The 19,790-nt window shown below is 36.8% G+C and overlaps 1 protein-coding gene across 1 annotated transcript in view; it reads left to right on the forward strand.

Moving 5' to 3' along the window:
• Nucleotides 1-19,790, forward strand: part of LOC134803954 (ciliary microtubule associated protein 1B-like) — a 97,760-nt gene that overhangs the window by 10,519 nt on the left and 67,451 nt on the right. The window lies entirely within an intron of this gene.

A 19,790-nucleotide genomic window follows, 5' to 3' on the forward strand; every position in this document is an offset into this window, starting at 1 on the left:
GACGCGCAACGCATAGTCTAAACATTTGAAAATTTGAAATATATATTCTTAAGCTCTACTAAGAAAGGATCTCTTGAAATTTAAACTTTAAGAGGGTGAAAATGGGATTGAAAGTTTTTAACGGATTCTACGCGGACGAAATTGCTAGCGGATTATAGAGCATTTATCTACGTTCCAATTACTGTGCTGTGTAATGAAACTGGACTTAAAGTCTATGATAATTATTCTATCGTGTTTTCTGAAATGTTTGATTATGTTATGGTTTATTATTAAGTTATTAAATTGTTTATTAGGGCCAGTCCTATCTTAATTTGTTATTATATGCACATGCCTGTGCCCCTAATGGTTTTTTGTATTTCATTTTGTCTATGAAGGATATAAACTTGACTACATTCATTAAATGAGGGCTTAAAATGTGTTGGTGCTCAAATTGTACGATAGCGCTATCATACTTATGTTATGTACCTACGTACTATTATACGTATGTATCTTGGGGTATTATCACCGAGGTGTTAATAAAAAGGAATCAAATTCTGGCTAGTTTAATTTCACGGCGTATTTGCCTAATTATAGCTGTTGAATTAGATTTACATTTATATATTTCATAAGAAGATTACATTGTAAAGCTTACTATATGGTAATTGTAAACTCCACTGGATGACTCGAATCAACAGCAAGTAATAGAAAATTGAAATTTTGTTATTTCACGGCATTTGATACATTTCGATAAATTGGTGGATCTATAGAATACGTTGCACCGATAGTCCGGTGGCAGGCTGCATGAAACAAACCTCATCAAAAAATAGAATATACCTACCCTGTAGAGGTACCTGACATTTAGTAGCTTCCAACGCACTTGGTCGGCCTAGGCTTAACCTGGCAGATTTTGTACCAATGGCAAAAACGTTGGACAAAAATTCATCAAAAAAAACCTCATCGAAAAATAGAATGAAACTTGTATGGTAGGATACCTGACCTTGAGGACAGTAAAAAAAAAGTGGTCGGCCTCACCTTAGCCTGGCAGTTTTTGCAGTCCGACCAGATTTATTGGGTCACGTGAGAGCTACAATTTACCTCATCGAAAAATAGAATGAAACAAACGGATTATAATAGCTAAAATAAGCCTGTTGACGTATGTCTTGGTCGGCCTCACCTTAACCTGGCAGTTTTTGCAGTCCGACCAAATTTATAAAAAAATCATCAAAAAACTTTTATCGAAAAATCGTATGAAACTTGTATGGTACGATAGCTGCCTTTGAGGACAGTAAAAAAAAAAGTGGTTGCCCAAATCCTGTGTTGGCAGGTTCCTGTGTCCGACCAATTTTGTGGTACCACGTGAGAGCTACAATTTACCTCATCGAAAAATAGAATGAAACAAACGGATTATAATAGCTAAACTAAGCCTGTTGACGTATGTCTTGGTCGGCCTCACCTTAACCTGGCAGTTTTTGCAGTCCGACCAAATTTATAAAAAAATCATCAAAATTTTTTATTGAAAAATCGTATGAAACTTGTATGGTACGATAGCTGCCTTGAGGACAGTAAAAAAAGAAGTGGTGACCAAATCCTGTGTTGGCAGGTTCCTGTGTCCGACCAATTTTGTGGTACCACGTGAGAGCTACAATTTACCTCATCGAAAAATAGAATGAAACAAACGGATTATAATAGCTAAAATAAGCCTGTTGACGTATGTCTTGGTCAGCCTCACCTTAACCTGGCAGTTTTTGCAGTCCGACCAAATTTATAAAAAAATCATCAAAAAATTTTTATCGAAAAATCGTATGAAACTTGTATGGTACGATAGCTGCCTTTGAGGACAGTAAAAAAAAAGTGGTCGGCCAAATCCTGTGTTGGCAGGTTCCTGTGTCCGACCAATTTTGTGGTACAGTCACCTGCAGTAATATGTTACACAACGAAGGCCGCAAAAATATCTGACACGATCTTATTTGAAGAGCCATAAGAGCGTGTCACATATTTTTGCGGCCTTCTAAGAGTAACATATTATTGCAGGTGACTGTACCACGTGAGAGCTACAATTTACCTCATCGAAAAATGGAATGAAACAAACGGATTATAATAGCTAAAATAAACCTGTTGACGTATGTCTTGGTCGGCCTCACCTTAACCTGGCAGTTTTTGCAGTCCGACCAAATTTATAAAAAAATCATCAAAAAACTTTTATCGAAAAATCGTATGAAACTTGTATGGTACGATAGCTGCCTTTGAGGACAGTAAAAAAAAAGTGGTTGCCCAAATCCTGTGTTGGCAGGTTCCTGTGTCCGACCAATTTTGTGGTACCACGTGAGAGCTACAATTTACCTCATCGAAAAATAGAATGAAACAAACGGATTATAATAGCTAAACTAAGCCTGTTGACGTATGTCTTGGTCGGCCTCACCTTAACCTGGCAGTTTTTGCAGTCCGACCAAATTTATAAAAAAATCATCAAAATTTTTTATTGAAAAATCGTATGAAACTTGTATGGTACGATAGCTGCCTTGAGGACAGTAAAAAAAGAAGTGGTGACCAAATCCTGTGTTGGCAGGTTCCTGTGTCCGACCAATTTTGTGGTACCACGTGAGAGCTACAATTTACCTCATCGAAAAATAGAATGAAACAAACGGATTATAATAGCTAAAATAAGCCTGTTGACGTATGTCTTGGTCAGCCTCACCTTAACCTGGCAGTTTTTGCAGTCCGACCAAATTTATAAAAAAATCATCAAAAAACTTTTATCGAAAAATCGTATGAAACTTGTATGGTACGATAGCTGCCTTTGAGGACAGTAAAAAAAAAGTGGTTGCCCAAATCCTGTGTTGGCAGGTTCCTGTGTCCGACCAATTTTGTGGTACCACGTGAGAGCTACAATTTACCTCATCGAAAAATAGAATGAAACAAACGGATTATAATAGCTAAAATAAGCCTGTTGACGTATGTCTTGGTCAGCCTCACCTTAACCTGGCAGTTTTTGCAGTCCGACCAAATTTATAAAAAAATCATCAAAAATTTTTTTATCGAATAATCGTATGAAACTTGTATGGTACGATAGCTGCCTTTGAGGACAGTAAAAAAAAGTGGTTGGCCAAATCCTGTGTTGGCAGGTTCCTGTGTCCGACCAATTTTGTGGTACCACGTGAGAGCTACAATTTACCTCATCGAAAAATAGAATGAAACAAACGGATTATAATAGCTAAAATAAGCCTGTTGACGTATGTCTTGGTCGGCCTCACCTTAACCTGGCAGTTTTTGCAGTCCGACCAAATTTATAAAAAAATCATCAAAATTTTTTATTGAAAAATCGTATGAATCTTGTATGGTACGATAGCTGCCTTGATGACCAATTTTGTGGTACCACGTGAGAGCTACAATTTACCTCATCGAAAAATAGAATGAAACAAACGGATTATAATAGCTAAAATAAGCCTGTTGACGTATGTCTTGGTCAGCCTCACCTTAACCTGGCAGTTTTTGCAGTCCGACCAGATTTATTGGGTCACGTGAGAGCTACAATTTACCTCATCGAAAAATAGAATGAAACAAACGGATTATAATAGCTAAAATAAGCCTGTTGACGTATGTCTTGGTCGGCCTCACCTTAACCTGGCAGTTTTTGCAGTCCGACCAAATTTATATAAAAATCGTCAAAAAAAAATTATCGAAAAATCGTATGAAACTTGTATGGTACGATAGCTGCCTTTGAGGACAGTAAAAAAAAAGTGGTCGGCCAAATCCTGTGTTGGCAGGTTCCTGTGTCCGACCAATTTTGTGGTACCACGTGAGAGCTACAATTTACCTCATCGAAAAATGGAATGAAACAAACGGATTATAATAGCTAAAATAAACCTGTTGACGTATGTCTTGGTCGGCCTCACCTTAACCTGGCAGTTTTTGCAGTCCGACCAAATTTATAAAAAAATCATCAAAAAACTTTTATCGAAAAATCGTATGAAACTTGTATGGTACGATAGCTCCCTTTGAGGACAGTAAAAAAAAAAGTGGTTGCCCAAATCCTGTGTTGGCAGGTTCCTGTGTCCGACCAATTTTGTGGTACCACGTGAGAGCTACAATTTACCTCATCGAAAAATAGAATGAAACAAACGGATTATAATAGCTAAACTAAGCCTGTTGACGTATGTCTTGGTCGGCCTCACCTTAACCTGGCAGTTTTTGCAGTCCGACCAAATTTATAAAAATATCATCAAATTTTTTTATTGAAAAATCGTATGAAACTTGTATGGTACGATAGCTGCCTTGAGGACAGTAAAAAAAGAAGTGGTGACCAAATCCTGTGTTGGCAGGTTCCTGTGTCCGACCAATTTTGTGGTACCACGTGAGAGCTACAATTTACCTCATCGAAAAATAGAATGAAACAAACGGATTATAATAGCTAAAATAAGCCTGTTGACGTATGTCTTGGTCAGCCTCACCTTAACCTGGCAGTTTTTGCAGTCCGACCAAATTTATAAAAAAATCATCAAAAATTTTTTTATCGAATAATCGTATGAAACTTGTATGGTACGATAGCTGCCTTTGAGGACAGTAAAAAAAAGTGGTTGGCCAAATCCTGTGTTGGCAGGTTCCTGTGTCCGACCAATTTTGTGGTACCACGTGAGAGCTACAATTTACCTCATCGAAAAATAGAATGAAACAAACGGATTATAATAGCTAAAATAAGCCTGTTGACGTATGTCTTGGTCGGCCTCACCTTAACCTGGCAGTTTTTGCAGTCCGACCAATTTTATAAAAAAATCATCAAAATTTTTTATTGAAAAATCGTATGAAACTTGTATGGTACGATAGCTGCCTTGAGGACAGTAAAAAAAGAAGTGGTGACCAAATCCTGTGTTGGCAGGTTCCTGTGTCCGACCAATTTTGTGGTACCACGTGAGAGCTACAATTTACCTCATCGAAAAATAGAATGAAACAAACGGATTATAATAGCTAAAATAAGCCTGTTGACGTATGTCTTGGTCAGCCTCACCTTAACCTGGCAGTTTTTGCAGTCCGACCAAATTTATAAAAAAATCATCAAAAATTTTTTTATCGAATAATCGTATGAAACTTGTATGGTACGATAGCTGCCTTTGAGGACAGTAAAAAAAAGTGGTTGGCCAAATCCTGTGTTGGCAGGTTCCTGTGTCCGACCAATTTTGTGGTACCACGTGAGAGCTACAATTTACCTCATCGAAAAATAGAATGAAACAAACGGATTATAATAGCTAAAATAAGCCTGTTGACGTATGTCTTGGTCGGCCTCACCTTAACCTGGCAGTTTTTGCAGTCCGACCAAATTTATAAAAAAATCATCAAAAAAATTTTATCGAAAAATCGTATGAAACTTGTATGGTACGATAGCTGCCTTTGAGGACAGTAAAAAAAAAAGTGGTCGGCCAAATCCTGTGTTGGCAGGTTCCTGTGTCCGACCAATTTTGTGGTACCACGTGAGAGCTACAATTTACCTCATCGAAAAATAGAATGAAACAAACGGATTATAATAGCTAAAATAAGCCTGTTGACGTATGTCTTGGTCGGCCCCACCTTAACCTGGCAGTTTTTGCAGTCCGACCAAATTTTTAAAAAAATCATCAAAATTTTTTTATCGATAAATCGTATGAAACTTGTATGGTACGATAGCTGCCTTTGAGGACAGTAAAAAAAAAAAGTGGTCAGTCAAATCCTGTGTTGGCAGGTTCCTGTGTCCGACCAAATTTGTGGTACCACGTGACAGCTACAATTTACCTCATCGAAAAATAGAATGGAACAAATAGATTATAATAGCTAAAATAAACCTGTTGACGTATGATTTGGTCGGCCTCACCGTAGCCTGGCAGTTTTTGCAGTCCGACCAAATTTGTGGTACCACGTGACAGCTACAATTTACCTCATCGAAAAATAGGACGAAATAAAACGGATTATAATAGCTAAAATAAACCTGTTGACGTATGTCTTGAGCGGCCTCACCTTAACCTGTCGGTTTTTGCAGACTGACCAAATTTGTGGTACCACGTGACAGCTACAATTTGCCTCATCGAAAAATAGAATGAAACAAACGGATTATAATAGCAAAATAAACCTGTTGACGTATGGCTTGGTCGGCCTCACCTTAGCCAGGCAGTTTTTGCAGTCCGACCACATTTATAAAGAATAATAATTTCTATATTGAAAATATGGTTTCTTCGCAACTTGAACTTAACTTAATAATGCTAACTGAAAAAAGTCATAAGTAAATGAGTCCATGGAGGTCTTAGAGGGCTTTAAAAAAAAAAGAAAACATTCAGTTCAAATTTTATTCATAAATCTATCTAATATCTAAATAACGTTTTCTAACTACCGACGTGGTTTCAGAGTAACACTTACGTTGAGATGATGTCTCACAGATGTCAAAAATAAAAAGGTTTTCATCGATTTTTGACAAGTTTTGAATCGTATATCCTACTTTTCCACTACAGATAGAATGAGGAGGCATAACTGACATTTTATCACGCCAGGTGGCGCCTCCATAGTGCAGTTGCTGTCACTGTCACATCACATACATTGTTTCCAATAAATTGTAAACATTCTCCTTTTTTAACCGACTTCTAAATCCCAAAGGAGGAGGTTATCAATTCGGTTGTATGTTTTTTTTTTCTCCACAATACTGCAATAGTGTGCGACAAATTGTGGAAATATACCTATAGGATCTCCCTTTTTTCCCAAGGACCCGATATGCATAAATCGGTGAGAAAAAGCTTTGAGTACCAAAAACTAAGGGAAATGACAAAGACCGTTTGTGTAGGCTGCATTTTAAGGAAGATAAATATTTTGGAAAGAGTAAATACACAGGTAAGCTAAGTTTTAACGAAGTAGTACATAATTTAGGGCATAATGGCTTGGCCACACATGCTGTATTCCATCCGCATCATGACTTTGTGTACCTATCTGATGGGCGGGCGTATATGAAACGCCTTCTTGTACATGCAGGTGATCCAGGTATACACCAAAGCTTAGTTTTCAATCGAACACTTGTAATATAAGAGGAAAAACTGCACGTGAGCCTTCCAAAATTTTAATAAACGGTAAAATACACAAGATAACCTCACATATATTAAGTGATTATCTTTGCATCAAATCAGCCTTTTTTTCTATCAACTGTAGCATTTCTCCTTCGAAGCTCGGTTTGTAGAAAAGAAATTCCCACCTTTTACCAGTAGTAACTACTGGGAATAAAAATTCCCAGTAGGTAGCACCAAACCGAGTTGGTGGTAACTACTAGGATTTTTTTTCCCAGTAGTTACCAGTGGTAAAAGGTGGGAAAATAATTCCCACTAGTTACCACTGATAAGAACTTGGTGGTAACTAGTGGGAATAACCCTTTTATTGTTAATAATTACTGTTAATCATAATCATCTTCGGAGTCGAAGTCTGACGAACTTTCCCCAGACTCCGACTTATCTATTGTTATTTCTTCGACTCGCAAAGGCGTTATGTGTCCTTCCAACCATTTGATCTTATACATTTCATCTCTTAATGTCCAGCCACAATGTGTTGCATCAAATTTGATGCAAGTGGATTCTGCCGCGCTCTGCCACATTGAATTTATGAAAGCCGTCCGTAACAAGCCATACGTCAACAGGTTTATTTTAGCTATTATAATCCGTTTTTTTTTCATCCTATTTTCGATGAGGTAAATTGTAGCTGTCACGTGGTACCACAAATTTGGTCGGACTGCAAAAACTGCCAGGCTACGGTGAGGCCGACCAAGCCATACGTCAACAGGTTTATTTTAGGTATTATAATCCGTTTGTTTCATTCTATTTTTCGATGAAGTAAATTGTAGCTCTCACGTGGTACCACAAAATTGGTCGGACACAGGAACCTGCCAACACAGGATTTGGCCGACCACTTTTTTTTTACTGTCCTCAAAGGCAGCTATCGTACCATATAAGTTTCATACGATTTTCCGATAAAAAAATGTTTGATGATTTTTTTATAAATTTGGTCGGACTGCAAAAACTGCCAGGTTAAGGTGAGGCCGACCAAGACATACGTCAACAGGCTTATTTTAGCTATTATAATCCGTTTGTTTCATTCTATTTTTCGATAAGGTAAATTATAGCTCTCACGTGGTACCACAAAATTGGTCGGACACAGGAACCTGCCAACACAGGATTTGGCCGACCACTTTTTTTTTACTGTCCTCAAAGGCAGCTATCGTACCATACAAGTTTCATACGATTTTTCGATAAAAATTTTTTGATGATTTTTTTATAAATTTGGTCGGACTGCAAAAACTGCCAGGTTAAGGTGAGGCCGACCAAGACATACGTCAACAGGCTTATTTTAACTATTATAATCCGTTTGTTTCATTCTATTTTTCGATGAGGTAAATTGTAGCTCTCACATGGTACCACAAAATTGGTCGGACACAGGAACCTGCCAACACAGGATTTGGCCGACCACTTTTTTTTTACTGTCCTCAAAGGCAGCTATCGTACCATACAAGTTTCATACGATTTTACTATAAACATTTTTTGATGATTTTTTTATAAATTTGGTCGGACTGCAAAAACTGCCAGGTTAAGGTGAGGCCGACCAAGACATACGTCAACAGGCTTATTTTAGCTATTATAATCCGTTTGTTTCATTCTATTTTTCGATGAGGTAAATTGTAGCTCTCACGTGACCCAATAAATCTGGTCGGACTGCAAAAACTGCCAGGCTAAGGTGAGGCCGACCACTTTTTTTTTACTGTTCTCAAGGTCAGGTATCCTACCATACAAGTTTCATTCTATTTTTCGATGAGGTTTTTTTTGATGAATTTTTGTCCAACGTTTTTGCCATTTGTACAAAATCTGCCAGGTTAAGCCTAGGCCGACCAAGTGCGTTGGAAGCTACTAAATCTCAGGTACCTCTACAGGGTAGGTATATTCTATTTTTTGATGAGGTTTGTTTCATGCAGCCGGCCACCGGACTACGACTTTAGTTATTTACGATACAAGTGCGGAAAAGAGGAAATTCGAAACGAGTGGCGATAAATTAAAACACGACCGAAGGGAGTGTTTTAAATCGACACGAGTTGCGAATTACCTATTCGCACGTGTATTATTTGTACGTACGCACCTATTTGTACGTACGCACTAGTGTACTGTAAAAGAATTTTCTCAAACATGCAATGAAATATTGATGTTATGTTCCTTATAATAGGCTGCGAAGTATGCCGTTTCAGGTGCGGCTAGGATAAAAGGTCGTTAATGGAATTTCATACACATCTTGCAGGCCTAGGCTGGCAAAGTCCTCTTTTTTAATTTTCATTTCATAGATATTTGTGACACAGCATCACAGCATTCATCCATAAAAAAAAACTAGAGGCAGTATTTGCTTTATGGTTCGTAATGACACTGCCACTACGCCTATAAGAAAAAAAACAAAAAACAATGTTTGCTATAATTTGCAGTTTTATTTGTATAAAATCAACATGAACTTAATAAATAATACATTCAATAATTTTATAATTTTAAATTATAAATTTAATAAACTACACAAATAAAAACATTTAAAATATTTCATCTAAAACGTTAGCGGTAAAAAGGTCTACTCAAACACGCGTAGTTATATTTTTTAAATTGTTATGGAGGTAAAGTTGAAAAATATTCATTCTGTTTTATTGGATTTATGGCGCGTTGTTGATTTTTTGACTTTAATATGGGTTCCGACGAAATAATGAAATTAATATTAATTGTAATCATAGGTGTTGGAATTGGCAGCGTAAGCAGAATTGATTTTAATAACTTGCTGCCTCTGCCGCCAAGTCAAAGACGAAGTATGTATATGGTTGCTTTTGGCAATTTTATTATTTGAGAAACTAAGAAAAATGGCTTACAGTTTATTAGAAACTGGAAGTGAAACGTCAACGAAAAATGCGTGCCAGTGTGACGTCATCCGGCCGCTAAACATGGCGGTTTTAGTGCTGCCCAAAAGATTTTTACTGTTACTAGGTTTTATCGATACGTCGATAACTTTTGAACGTTCTCGGCTCATTTTATTTAAAATATGAATGAATAATGAATATGTATGAATTATTTGTGGAATTTATATTTTAATAGTAAGTAAGTAAGTAAATATTCTTGATGAGTATATTGTTATGTGAAAAGATACTTTGAGTAAGATGTGTAAAATCTAAGACAATTTCGTGCTTCGAATTTAACAGGTAAACCGAGATGACGCTGTTCAACTGCATATATATTGCGATTTTTGCGGTAACTCTGATTTTCAAAAGTTGACGTTTGACAACTCAGTGACCGCAAAACACATGGCGCAGTACAGCGCCATCTGTTTTGGATGTCAGAATAAGTGTACGTGTTTTTCTTAGACTTTACCTCTCTATTACAATCAATTTTGTTGTGTTGTTAACCCTAAAGTCCGTAACACATGGTAACACACTACCGCACCGCACCTCGACCTTGGTGCGCCGTACCTACAAGTGAGAGCGATACAAATTCAAACTTATCAAGCGACGGGTGAAAAAAACAAAACACCTTCAGAACATTTATTTAATTACAAAAATAAGGAATGACTTCCGCTCTTCAACTTCAACTTCTTCAACATTTATTTAGCAAATAGGCCAAAAGGGCACTTGTACACGTCAACATTGAATTTACATACAAGCAATAATAATAACAATACATCAACAATTTTATAAAATACAACTAACTGCAACTACCAGTCCAAACTAACATATTACAATTACTTATTGATGTACCTATATGGTCTCTTAATGTCGAATTACATTAAAAAAAACTATACTTAGTAATAATATAAAAAAAGCCCGCAGGGCAGCTTGTGGAGTAACGACCCCACGGACCCGAGTGCTCCCGAGAGTCCGTCAGGGTCTCCGTCTCCAACCACTTTTTCTTTTTATGTTCATTTCTTGGTACTTAACCTGTAAAACATGTTTTTATTATTTAATTAAGATAATTTAGTTGGTTTTAAGCGGGGTAGCATGATAAAATAAGAAAATATAAATAAACAATCATAATAAATCGATATCAAAGTCGATAAATAAAGTACAACCCTAGCTAAAATGTTTACATTATTTAAGCGTAAAAATATAGTTAAATAAGTCAAATCACTTCATGATCTATAACTGCACATAAGAACCTTGCTATTTATAATGTGAAACATCCTTAAAATTCCCAGGAACATTAACAATAACCAATATTTTTAATGTAAATTATAGCGTACCTGTGTAAGGTTAAAGATGGCTGTTTTGGTGTTTTTCTTATGCAGCACCCTAATACACTACACACTGGCATATTCGCGACGTAATTGTTCACATTTGGCTTCAATTATTTTCAAACAGAAGCAAAATACTGAAAGATAATTAATAATTTTCATTTTCACCACGACTTTTTGACAGGACAAGTACCGGCTGAACTGACTGACAATGACATTTAGGCCGCTAAACATGGCGGATTTTCGGCCGCATTAGGTATTTACGTATTTTCATGAACCACTTTATGTACGTACCGAAATACTGTCATCCTTTTTTGCTGTGGGTGACAGTGCTGAGTAAAAACGAGATAGATAGATATTTATGTTTGTGCCGTCAAAATGGGTGCTATTTGTATAAGCAATTGTACGTATAGAACAATATGTCTTGTCCCTATTATACAGGTCTATGGTTTACATAGTCTTTCATGTTGATATCATGTTTCACACATAGACCTGTATAATAACGAAAACGACGGTCAGACGGATACAAGGCGAAAAAATCAAAGATACATGAAAATATACGGGTAGTAAAATTACACGACTCGTGTAAAACATACGCGTGATAATGATATAGGTACGTGTTGGTCGGCATTGTATAGTTTGTCAAAGGACTGTCTCATTTCAATCAAAGACAGAGAATCATACTATCTTTGTCTTACACTAGTACTAGCACCCAAAAGAAAAGGATGAGTATATTTTTCCTGGTTCTTACTGGTTTATAAAAATTTTTAATTATTAAAATAATAATAATTATTAAAAAATCGCGAGCGGTTAGTGCAAGGTTAGTGACAATGACAAGGTCTGTAGAGCCCTGTACATAGATATAATAATATACTTAGATGACGCCTCAGCGAGCTTTCACTGTTGCCACTTGGATTAACAATGTGGCCCACCTTGCTGTTGCCATGTCGATAAAGTCATATCGATAAACTATCGACATTTCTTGCAATTTTAATGTTACTTCAAAGGTTTAACGATACCTAAAATGAACAAAAACGCTTTTATTCTTTATTGTGGTTATCAGATCACAATTTTATCGTCACGCCCCAGCAGGGAACCAAGGGAAAGTTCAGATATTTAATTAAAATACATAAATACCTACTAAAATATGTGTTCCGCAATAATTGAATTATTTTATTATATTCTAATATACTTATTATTCATTAGCATTTCAATTATGTTTATGTTTAACGAAGATATTGAAGCTTCAATTAATCGCTGATTCGTTCCGCTGTGTAGCGTTTATCGATTTATAATATGATTAAAATCGACTTTTCACATCCCTAAAAGAGCACACATATACGCTTTTACGCACACATACACAACCTGGTTCTACCAAAAAAGGCAACACTTTGATTTGAAGTCCATCTTGTCAACAGTATGGTTGTCCTTTTTTAACAAACGGCATTTTTAAAAGAGCGAGGAGAGAGAAATGATACTAGTTGCTGCGCCGTCAAAGAGAACAGAAAACGTTGGGGCCTTGGCCCTGTAACTTGTCATATACTTTTTTTTTAAGTGCTTACGCAGTTTGTCATATACGTCATATACCATTGATTTAATATATAGAGATCCCTTCTCAGCGAGCTGTCACTGTTGCCACTTTTGTTTAGTGTACGATTAACAATTTAACACCACCTTACTGTAGCCATGTCGATAAAGTCATATCGATAAACTATCGACATTTCTTGCAATGTTAATTTTACTTCAAAGGTTTAACGATACCTAAAATGAACAAAAACGCTTTTATTCTTTATTGTGGTTATCAGATCACAATTTCATCGTCACGCCCCAGCAGGGAACGAAGGGAAAGTTAAGATATTTAATTAAAATACATAAATACGTACTAACTTATGTGTTCCGCAATAATTGAATTATTTTATTACATTCTACTATATTTATTATTCATTAGCATTTCAATTATGTTTATGTTTGATTGAGAGACTGTCAATATTATAGCAATCTATAGGCCACCTAAAATAAACAAACAGGATAAACTAACACAATTTTTTGCAGAGCTCCGAGCCCTTCTTATTAGCATACCTCAAAACACAAAAGCAGTGCTCTGTGGGGACATTAATATTAACTTATTAAATATTAATGATAAAACAGTATCTACATACGAAACTATTTTGTGTGAATACGGCTTTACCAGATGTATATCTCAAGTTACACGGAGAGAAGTCTTAATGGGAAATTTAGTAGAATCCTGCCTAGATCACATTTATCTAAGAGCACCTTTAGCATCTATCAACTCAGCTGTTATTCAACACAAACTATCGGACCACTATTATGTATCGGTTGCAGTGGAGTGGAGTCACACTCGCGATGGTGTTGGCGACGGCGGGCAAAGCACGGCCGCAACCATTCCGAACCGAGAAAAGCCCCGCGCGTGCGCACGGCGCGGCGGCGTGCCTGCTTCCCCCGCCACCGCTACGCGGCTCGTATTAGATAGTAGATTAGTAAGAGAAAAATTACTTTCGACTGATTTTAATAGCCTTATGTTAATAGACTGCCCTATCAAACTGTACGAAGCTTTTAGGCAACTATTTGAAAATATTTACAATGAATGTTATAAAAAGCAGGTTATAATAAGTAATAGTAATAGGAATAATAAATGTTGGATAACTGGCAACTTAAAGAAGATGATAGCTGAGCGAGACAGATTATTCCACATATGGAGCATGGATCCAAAAAACATGTTAAAGAGGCTAGAATATACAAAATATCGCAACAAGTGCAATAAAGCTATACTAAAAAGCAAGAATGAATACGACAAGCAGAGTATTTTAGCCTGTAATAAAAATATTAAAAAAATATGGGATAGGATTAATATTATGATGGGAAAGGAAAAGCAGTCATTAGATACTAAGATATTATCAAATATGGATGAAAGTAACGAAAAACATATATGTGATAAATTTGCAACCTCATTTACTACAGAAATAGACAATATAAAACACTCGTGCAACGACATATGGATGACTAGGGAAAACTACGTACATGAGTCTGACATGTGTATGCGATGGCAACCGGTATCCAGTGATTATGTTAATCGAGTAATTAGAAACATGAACAGTAATAAATCACCAGGAAGCGATCTCATACGCATGTCTGATCTAAAAACAGTTGTAGATAAAATAAGCCCGATACTAGCCAAACTAATTAACTTATCAGTTAATCAACAAAAATTTCCTACAAAACTCAAACAGGCAATAGTGCGTCCAATCCATAAGAAAGGCAGTTTTAAAGATTATTCTAATTTCAGACCCATATCTATACTATCAAGCGTTGACAAAATAATAGAGAAATGTATTACCGACCGAATATCACATTATCTACAAACTAACCATATTCTAAATAGTCGCCAGCATGGATTTCAAAAACAGAAAAGTACGAACACACTATTATCTGCCTTTACAGATGAGATTAACAATAACTTAGCAGATAAACAGTTTGTGGTAGCTATCTTTTTTAATTTTAAAAAGGCTTTTGACACCCTAGAGACCGATACTTTGCTGAAAGCTATGGAGGAGTGCGGGGTGGGGCGGCCGCTGAACCAATGGTTTCGCGACTACTTGACCGCGCGGTCCTTCCGCGTGAAGGTCGGGTCGGCGCTCAGTGACGAGCAGGTCGTCCGCTACGGAGTGCCGCAGGGCTCGGGCTGCGGGCCCCTCTGTTACCTGATGCACGTGAACAGCCTGTGCGGCGTGCTGCGTCACTGCTCCGCACACATGTTCGCGGACGACCTGTGCACGCTGCGCGCCGGCACCGACCTAGAGCAGACCTGCAGGCTCGTACAGGAGGACGTCGATGCTGTTGTCAAGTGGTCTCACGATAATGGAATCGTACTAAATGCCGATAAGACAAAACTTATGATAATACATTCTCCATACTTGGTACCTAAAAACGATATCCCATCGATTTTCACTCATAGTTTCCATTGTTTTCATAGTATTAATAACCCCGGAACTTGCAAATGTCAGCCCATAGAAAGAGTTAACAGTTTTACATATCTTGGCATGAAAATCGATGAAAACTTCTCCTGGACGACTCATGTAGATTTCATTAGTAATAAATTAAGAATACTTTTAAGCATATTTTACCATCTTAGTTTTAAAGTTCCTGTTAGCACGTTGAAATGTATTTATACTTCTTTAGTAGAGTCTATTATTAGTTACGGTCTTGACTGCTATGGCCTCACGTTTAAAACAAACATAGATAAATTAGAAATGTTACAAATCCGTTTTCTAAAACTACTAGTTAATAAAAAGATAAAATACAGTTGCAAATCTGACTACAGACAATTATTTAAATTATGTAAAATTTTACCAGTGGGAATAAAACTTAAATATATGTTAGCTATAAACAGTCATGGCAGCCAGGAACACAGAGATCTAGTCAAACATAGTCATAATACCAGAGCACTAACTGCGGGCAAATATGAAGTACCTAGGGTGTATAATTATTACGGCGATAGGACACTTAAGAAACGTTTACCCTATTTACTGAATACTTTGCCCGCGGACATAGTCAAAGAGCCCAAAAAAAGTAGATTTAAAAATAGTCTAAAAAGGTATCTCCTGAATACTCTATAGGAGATGTGTTGTTACCCTACAGAGTATTCATGACATTATTATTATTATTTATTACTATTATTAATACAAGAAATAACCTTATGATCTAATTCAGTTCCCTGCAAAACTGTTTACACAGTTTGTCTGCAGGTGCGAGTCTCTTATGTAATTACTTACATAGGGGCTATTCATAAATTACGTCATTTCAAATTAGGGGGGGGGGTCTTGACATTGGATGATGGTAGCATGACGTAGGAGGAAACGGGGTCATTCGAAGCATGATTTTTGGATGATTTTAGGGGGGGGGGGGGGTCAACAATCGTCAAAAAACGATGACGTAATTTATGGACAGCCCCATACGTAATCAATGTAAAATATTATAAAAACTAACATCATACACTTAACTAATATAATCAGATATACCTTACTTTACTTGGGTGACATTTGCAGGCACAGGCATACAATTGTCACCCAAGCATTTTTAATAGGTGCTGCTTGATTGCTGTTTTAAATTTAGTTTTATTGGGCTCGAGCCTGATATTTTCTGGAAGACTGTTTAAAAGATATGGCAACCTTTTTTTTAGAGTTCGGTCTCCGTAATAATTGGTGACGCGGGGTATTTCATATTTTCGCACAGCCGCTGATCTTGTATTATGTTTATGTTCTACTCGTGTCGAGATATGCTCCTTATTGCTGTGGTTGTTAATTGCTAATAGGTATTTGTGTTTTAAGCTGACCGGGAGTATTTTACAAATTTTAAATAGTTTATTATAATTACCTTTACAACTGTTTCTAGTTTTTTTATTGACGAGTAACTTTAAGAATCTAATTTGTAGCACTTCTACTTTATCTATATACGATTTAAAAGTGAGACCATAGCAATCAAGGGCATAGCTTAACACGGAATCAACTATTGCAAAGTATAAGCACTTTAATACATTAATTGGTACTTTAAAGCTAAGGTGGTAAAATTTACCTAATAAAATTCTAAGTTTGCTACAGATATAATTTATATGTTGTTGCCAAGAAAATGCGGAATCTACTTTAACACCTAAATATGTAATACAATCAACTTTTTCTATTGGTCTACAATGGCAATCGTGTAAGTTATTATGAAGGCAAGTAAAGCTATGGGTATACATAGGGAGTGGCATTTCTGTTGGGCTTAGATATGGCGATTGTATAATTAGGAGCTTAGTTTTATCTGAATTCAATATAATGCCATTGTCATGTGACCACTTTACTACTGAGTCTATGTCTTCTTGGACTAGACGACAAGTTTCTATCATATTGGTTCCTGCGCGTAGGGTGCATAGGTCGTCAGCAAACATGTGTGCGGAACAGTTTCGCAGAACTCCACATAAGCTATTTACATGCATTAAGTAACACACGGGGCCGCATACGGAACCCTGTGGTACTCCACAATGTACCAGTGTCTCATCACTTAGGTCGTCACCAATCTTTACTCGGTATGAACGTGATGTGAGATAGTCGCGAAACCATTTGTTTAGCGGCTGCCCCACACCACATTCGGCCATTCCATTTAAAAGGGTGTTTGTATCTAAGGTGTCGAATGCTTTCTTAAAATCATAGAATATTGCTACAACAAATTTTTTATCGTCTAAATAAGTATTAATTTCATCAGTGAATTTGGACAAAAGAGTGGCAGTACTTCTATTTTTCTGAAAACCATGTTGACAATCATTTAATATACTGTTTTTTTGAAGGAAGGAGCTTGTTTGATTGATTATACATTTTTCAACTATTTTGTCTATACTGGAGAGAATGGATATCGGTCGATAATTTGAGTATACTTTACGGTCACCCTTTTTATGGATTGGACGAACTAGAGATTCTTTTAACTTATTAGGGTATTTATGTTGAGCAACTGATACATTAATTAATTTGGCTATGACTGGACTTACTTTATCTACGATTAGCTTCAGGTCAGACATGCGTACAAGATCGCTTCCCGGCGCTTTATTTTTATCTATTAGATTAATTACACGTTTAACGTCTTTGCTATGCACGGGTTGCCATCTCATACACACGTCCGTCCTGTTAACATATTTGTTTCTGTCTAACCATATATCGTTACATGTATGTTTAATTTGCTCTATCTCGTTTGTAAAGGTAAATGCAAACTTATTACAAATGTCTCTAATAGTGTTACCTTGGTCTACCATATTACTAAGGACGGAGCTGTCTAATGAGATTTTATTATTTCCTAACAAACTGTTTATTTTCTCCCATACTTTCTTAATATTTTTATTACAATCTAATATACTTTGTTTATCGTATTCATTTTTACACTTCTTAGTTGCTTTATTACACTTATTTCTATATTTAGTATAATCGAGTCTTTTCAACATATTCTTTGGATCATTACACCAAACTACGAACAATCTATCCCGTTTTGAGATCATTGTTTTCAAGTTATCATTTATCCAGTTCTTATTATCTCTAATATTATTTACGTCTTTGGTCGGTTGTATTTTATAACATGCATCATAAATATTTTTAAACATAACAGTAAAGCTTTCATATAATTTAATTGGACATTGTATATTTAACAAGTCTTCAAAATTAGTTTCTAATAACTTTTCTCTTACTAGACGATTATCGAGTACGCGCCTAGTAACAGCGGGCGCGGGCGCACGCGTCGCCGTGCCGCTGCCGCCCGGCTCGCGCCGATTCCGGGAAGTCGCGGCGCACGTGTTCCCGCGTCCACTGGTTACTAGTCGCTGTTTCCATTGTATCACAACTGAAGTAAAGTAGTGGTCAGAGATCTTGTGTGTAATGACGGCTGAGTCTATGATAGATATAGGTGCTCTAACGTATATATGATCTATGCATGATTCTACAATTTTTCCCATAACGATTTCTCTTCGTGTGACATCCTTAATACATTTTACAAATCCATGTTCCGATAAGATGTTTTCATACGCTATGACTCTACTTTCATGACAATTTAACAAATTAATATTAATATCTCCACAGATTACGACCTTAGAAGTTCTAGGTATACTTTTTAGAAGGTTACGAAACTCAGTTAAGAATTCTAATACTCTATCATGTTTATTATAACGTGGTGGTCTGTATATAGATATCACATAAATATGATCGTTATTATTATTGATGGAAATGGAAACACACTCTGCTGTCCGCATTATACTCGCAGTGGCCAGCGCACCCGTCTCGTTCGCACGCGCCGCAAGTCGCTCTTGCGAGTAAACGAGCACGCCTCCCCCGCTGCGTCCCTCACGAGTATAGGCGTCAACTTTGAAGCCTTTGATAGTAAACAAAGGCAATAATGAGAAATTTATATTGGCTTCGGTAATAACAAGGATGTCTATATGCTTCAAATGTTGATAAAGGGTTGTAAGAAGTTCGTCAAAGTGTTTTTTTATGGAACAGATGTTAACATGCAATATAAATAAGTCTTTTGAATTGTAATTAATGTCCCAGTTTGATAAGCTATCAATACAAACATAATTAACAGGTTCACTTAAAATTGTGTCTAAGTTATCTAAGTCTGTGAATTTGAATAAGAGAGTAATCACATAAACAGTAGTTAATAATAATTGCTGCAACGCTAGGTAGGTATTTAGTTTTTAAGGTCGTCTATGTCGCTATCTCCACTTATACGTATGGTTTTATCGCCGTCACTTTTTTTAACCAATATTTTCCCGTTCGAAACCCAGATATATTTGTAGGTTTCACGCAGGTGTTTTTTGGTGTTCCAGAGTAGAGCTCTAGCAGAATGGGTCAGGTCTTCGTTGATATATAGTTTGTTTACAGCGGGTCCATTAGTGACGACGCTGCTTGTTATCTCTGTCACCTTACGCCGCTGGGCAAGCCAAGTGTCCCGCGACGCCGCGCCGCTGCCGCTGGCCTTGAATCCAACAAGGATTGGCGCGGGTTTACGATCAGCTCGTGGTTGACGAGCTCGCTTCGCCCATTCGA

Source organism: Cydia splendana, chromosome 2, assembly GCF_910591565.1.
Source record: "Cydia splendana chromosome 2, ilCydSple1.2, whole genome shotgun sequence".
Classification (NCBI taxonomy): Eukaryota; Metazoa; Arthropoda; class Insecta; order Lepidoptera; family Tortricidae; genus Cydia; species Cydia splendana.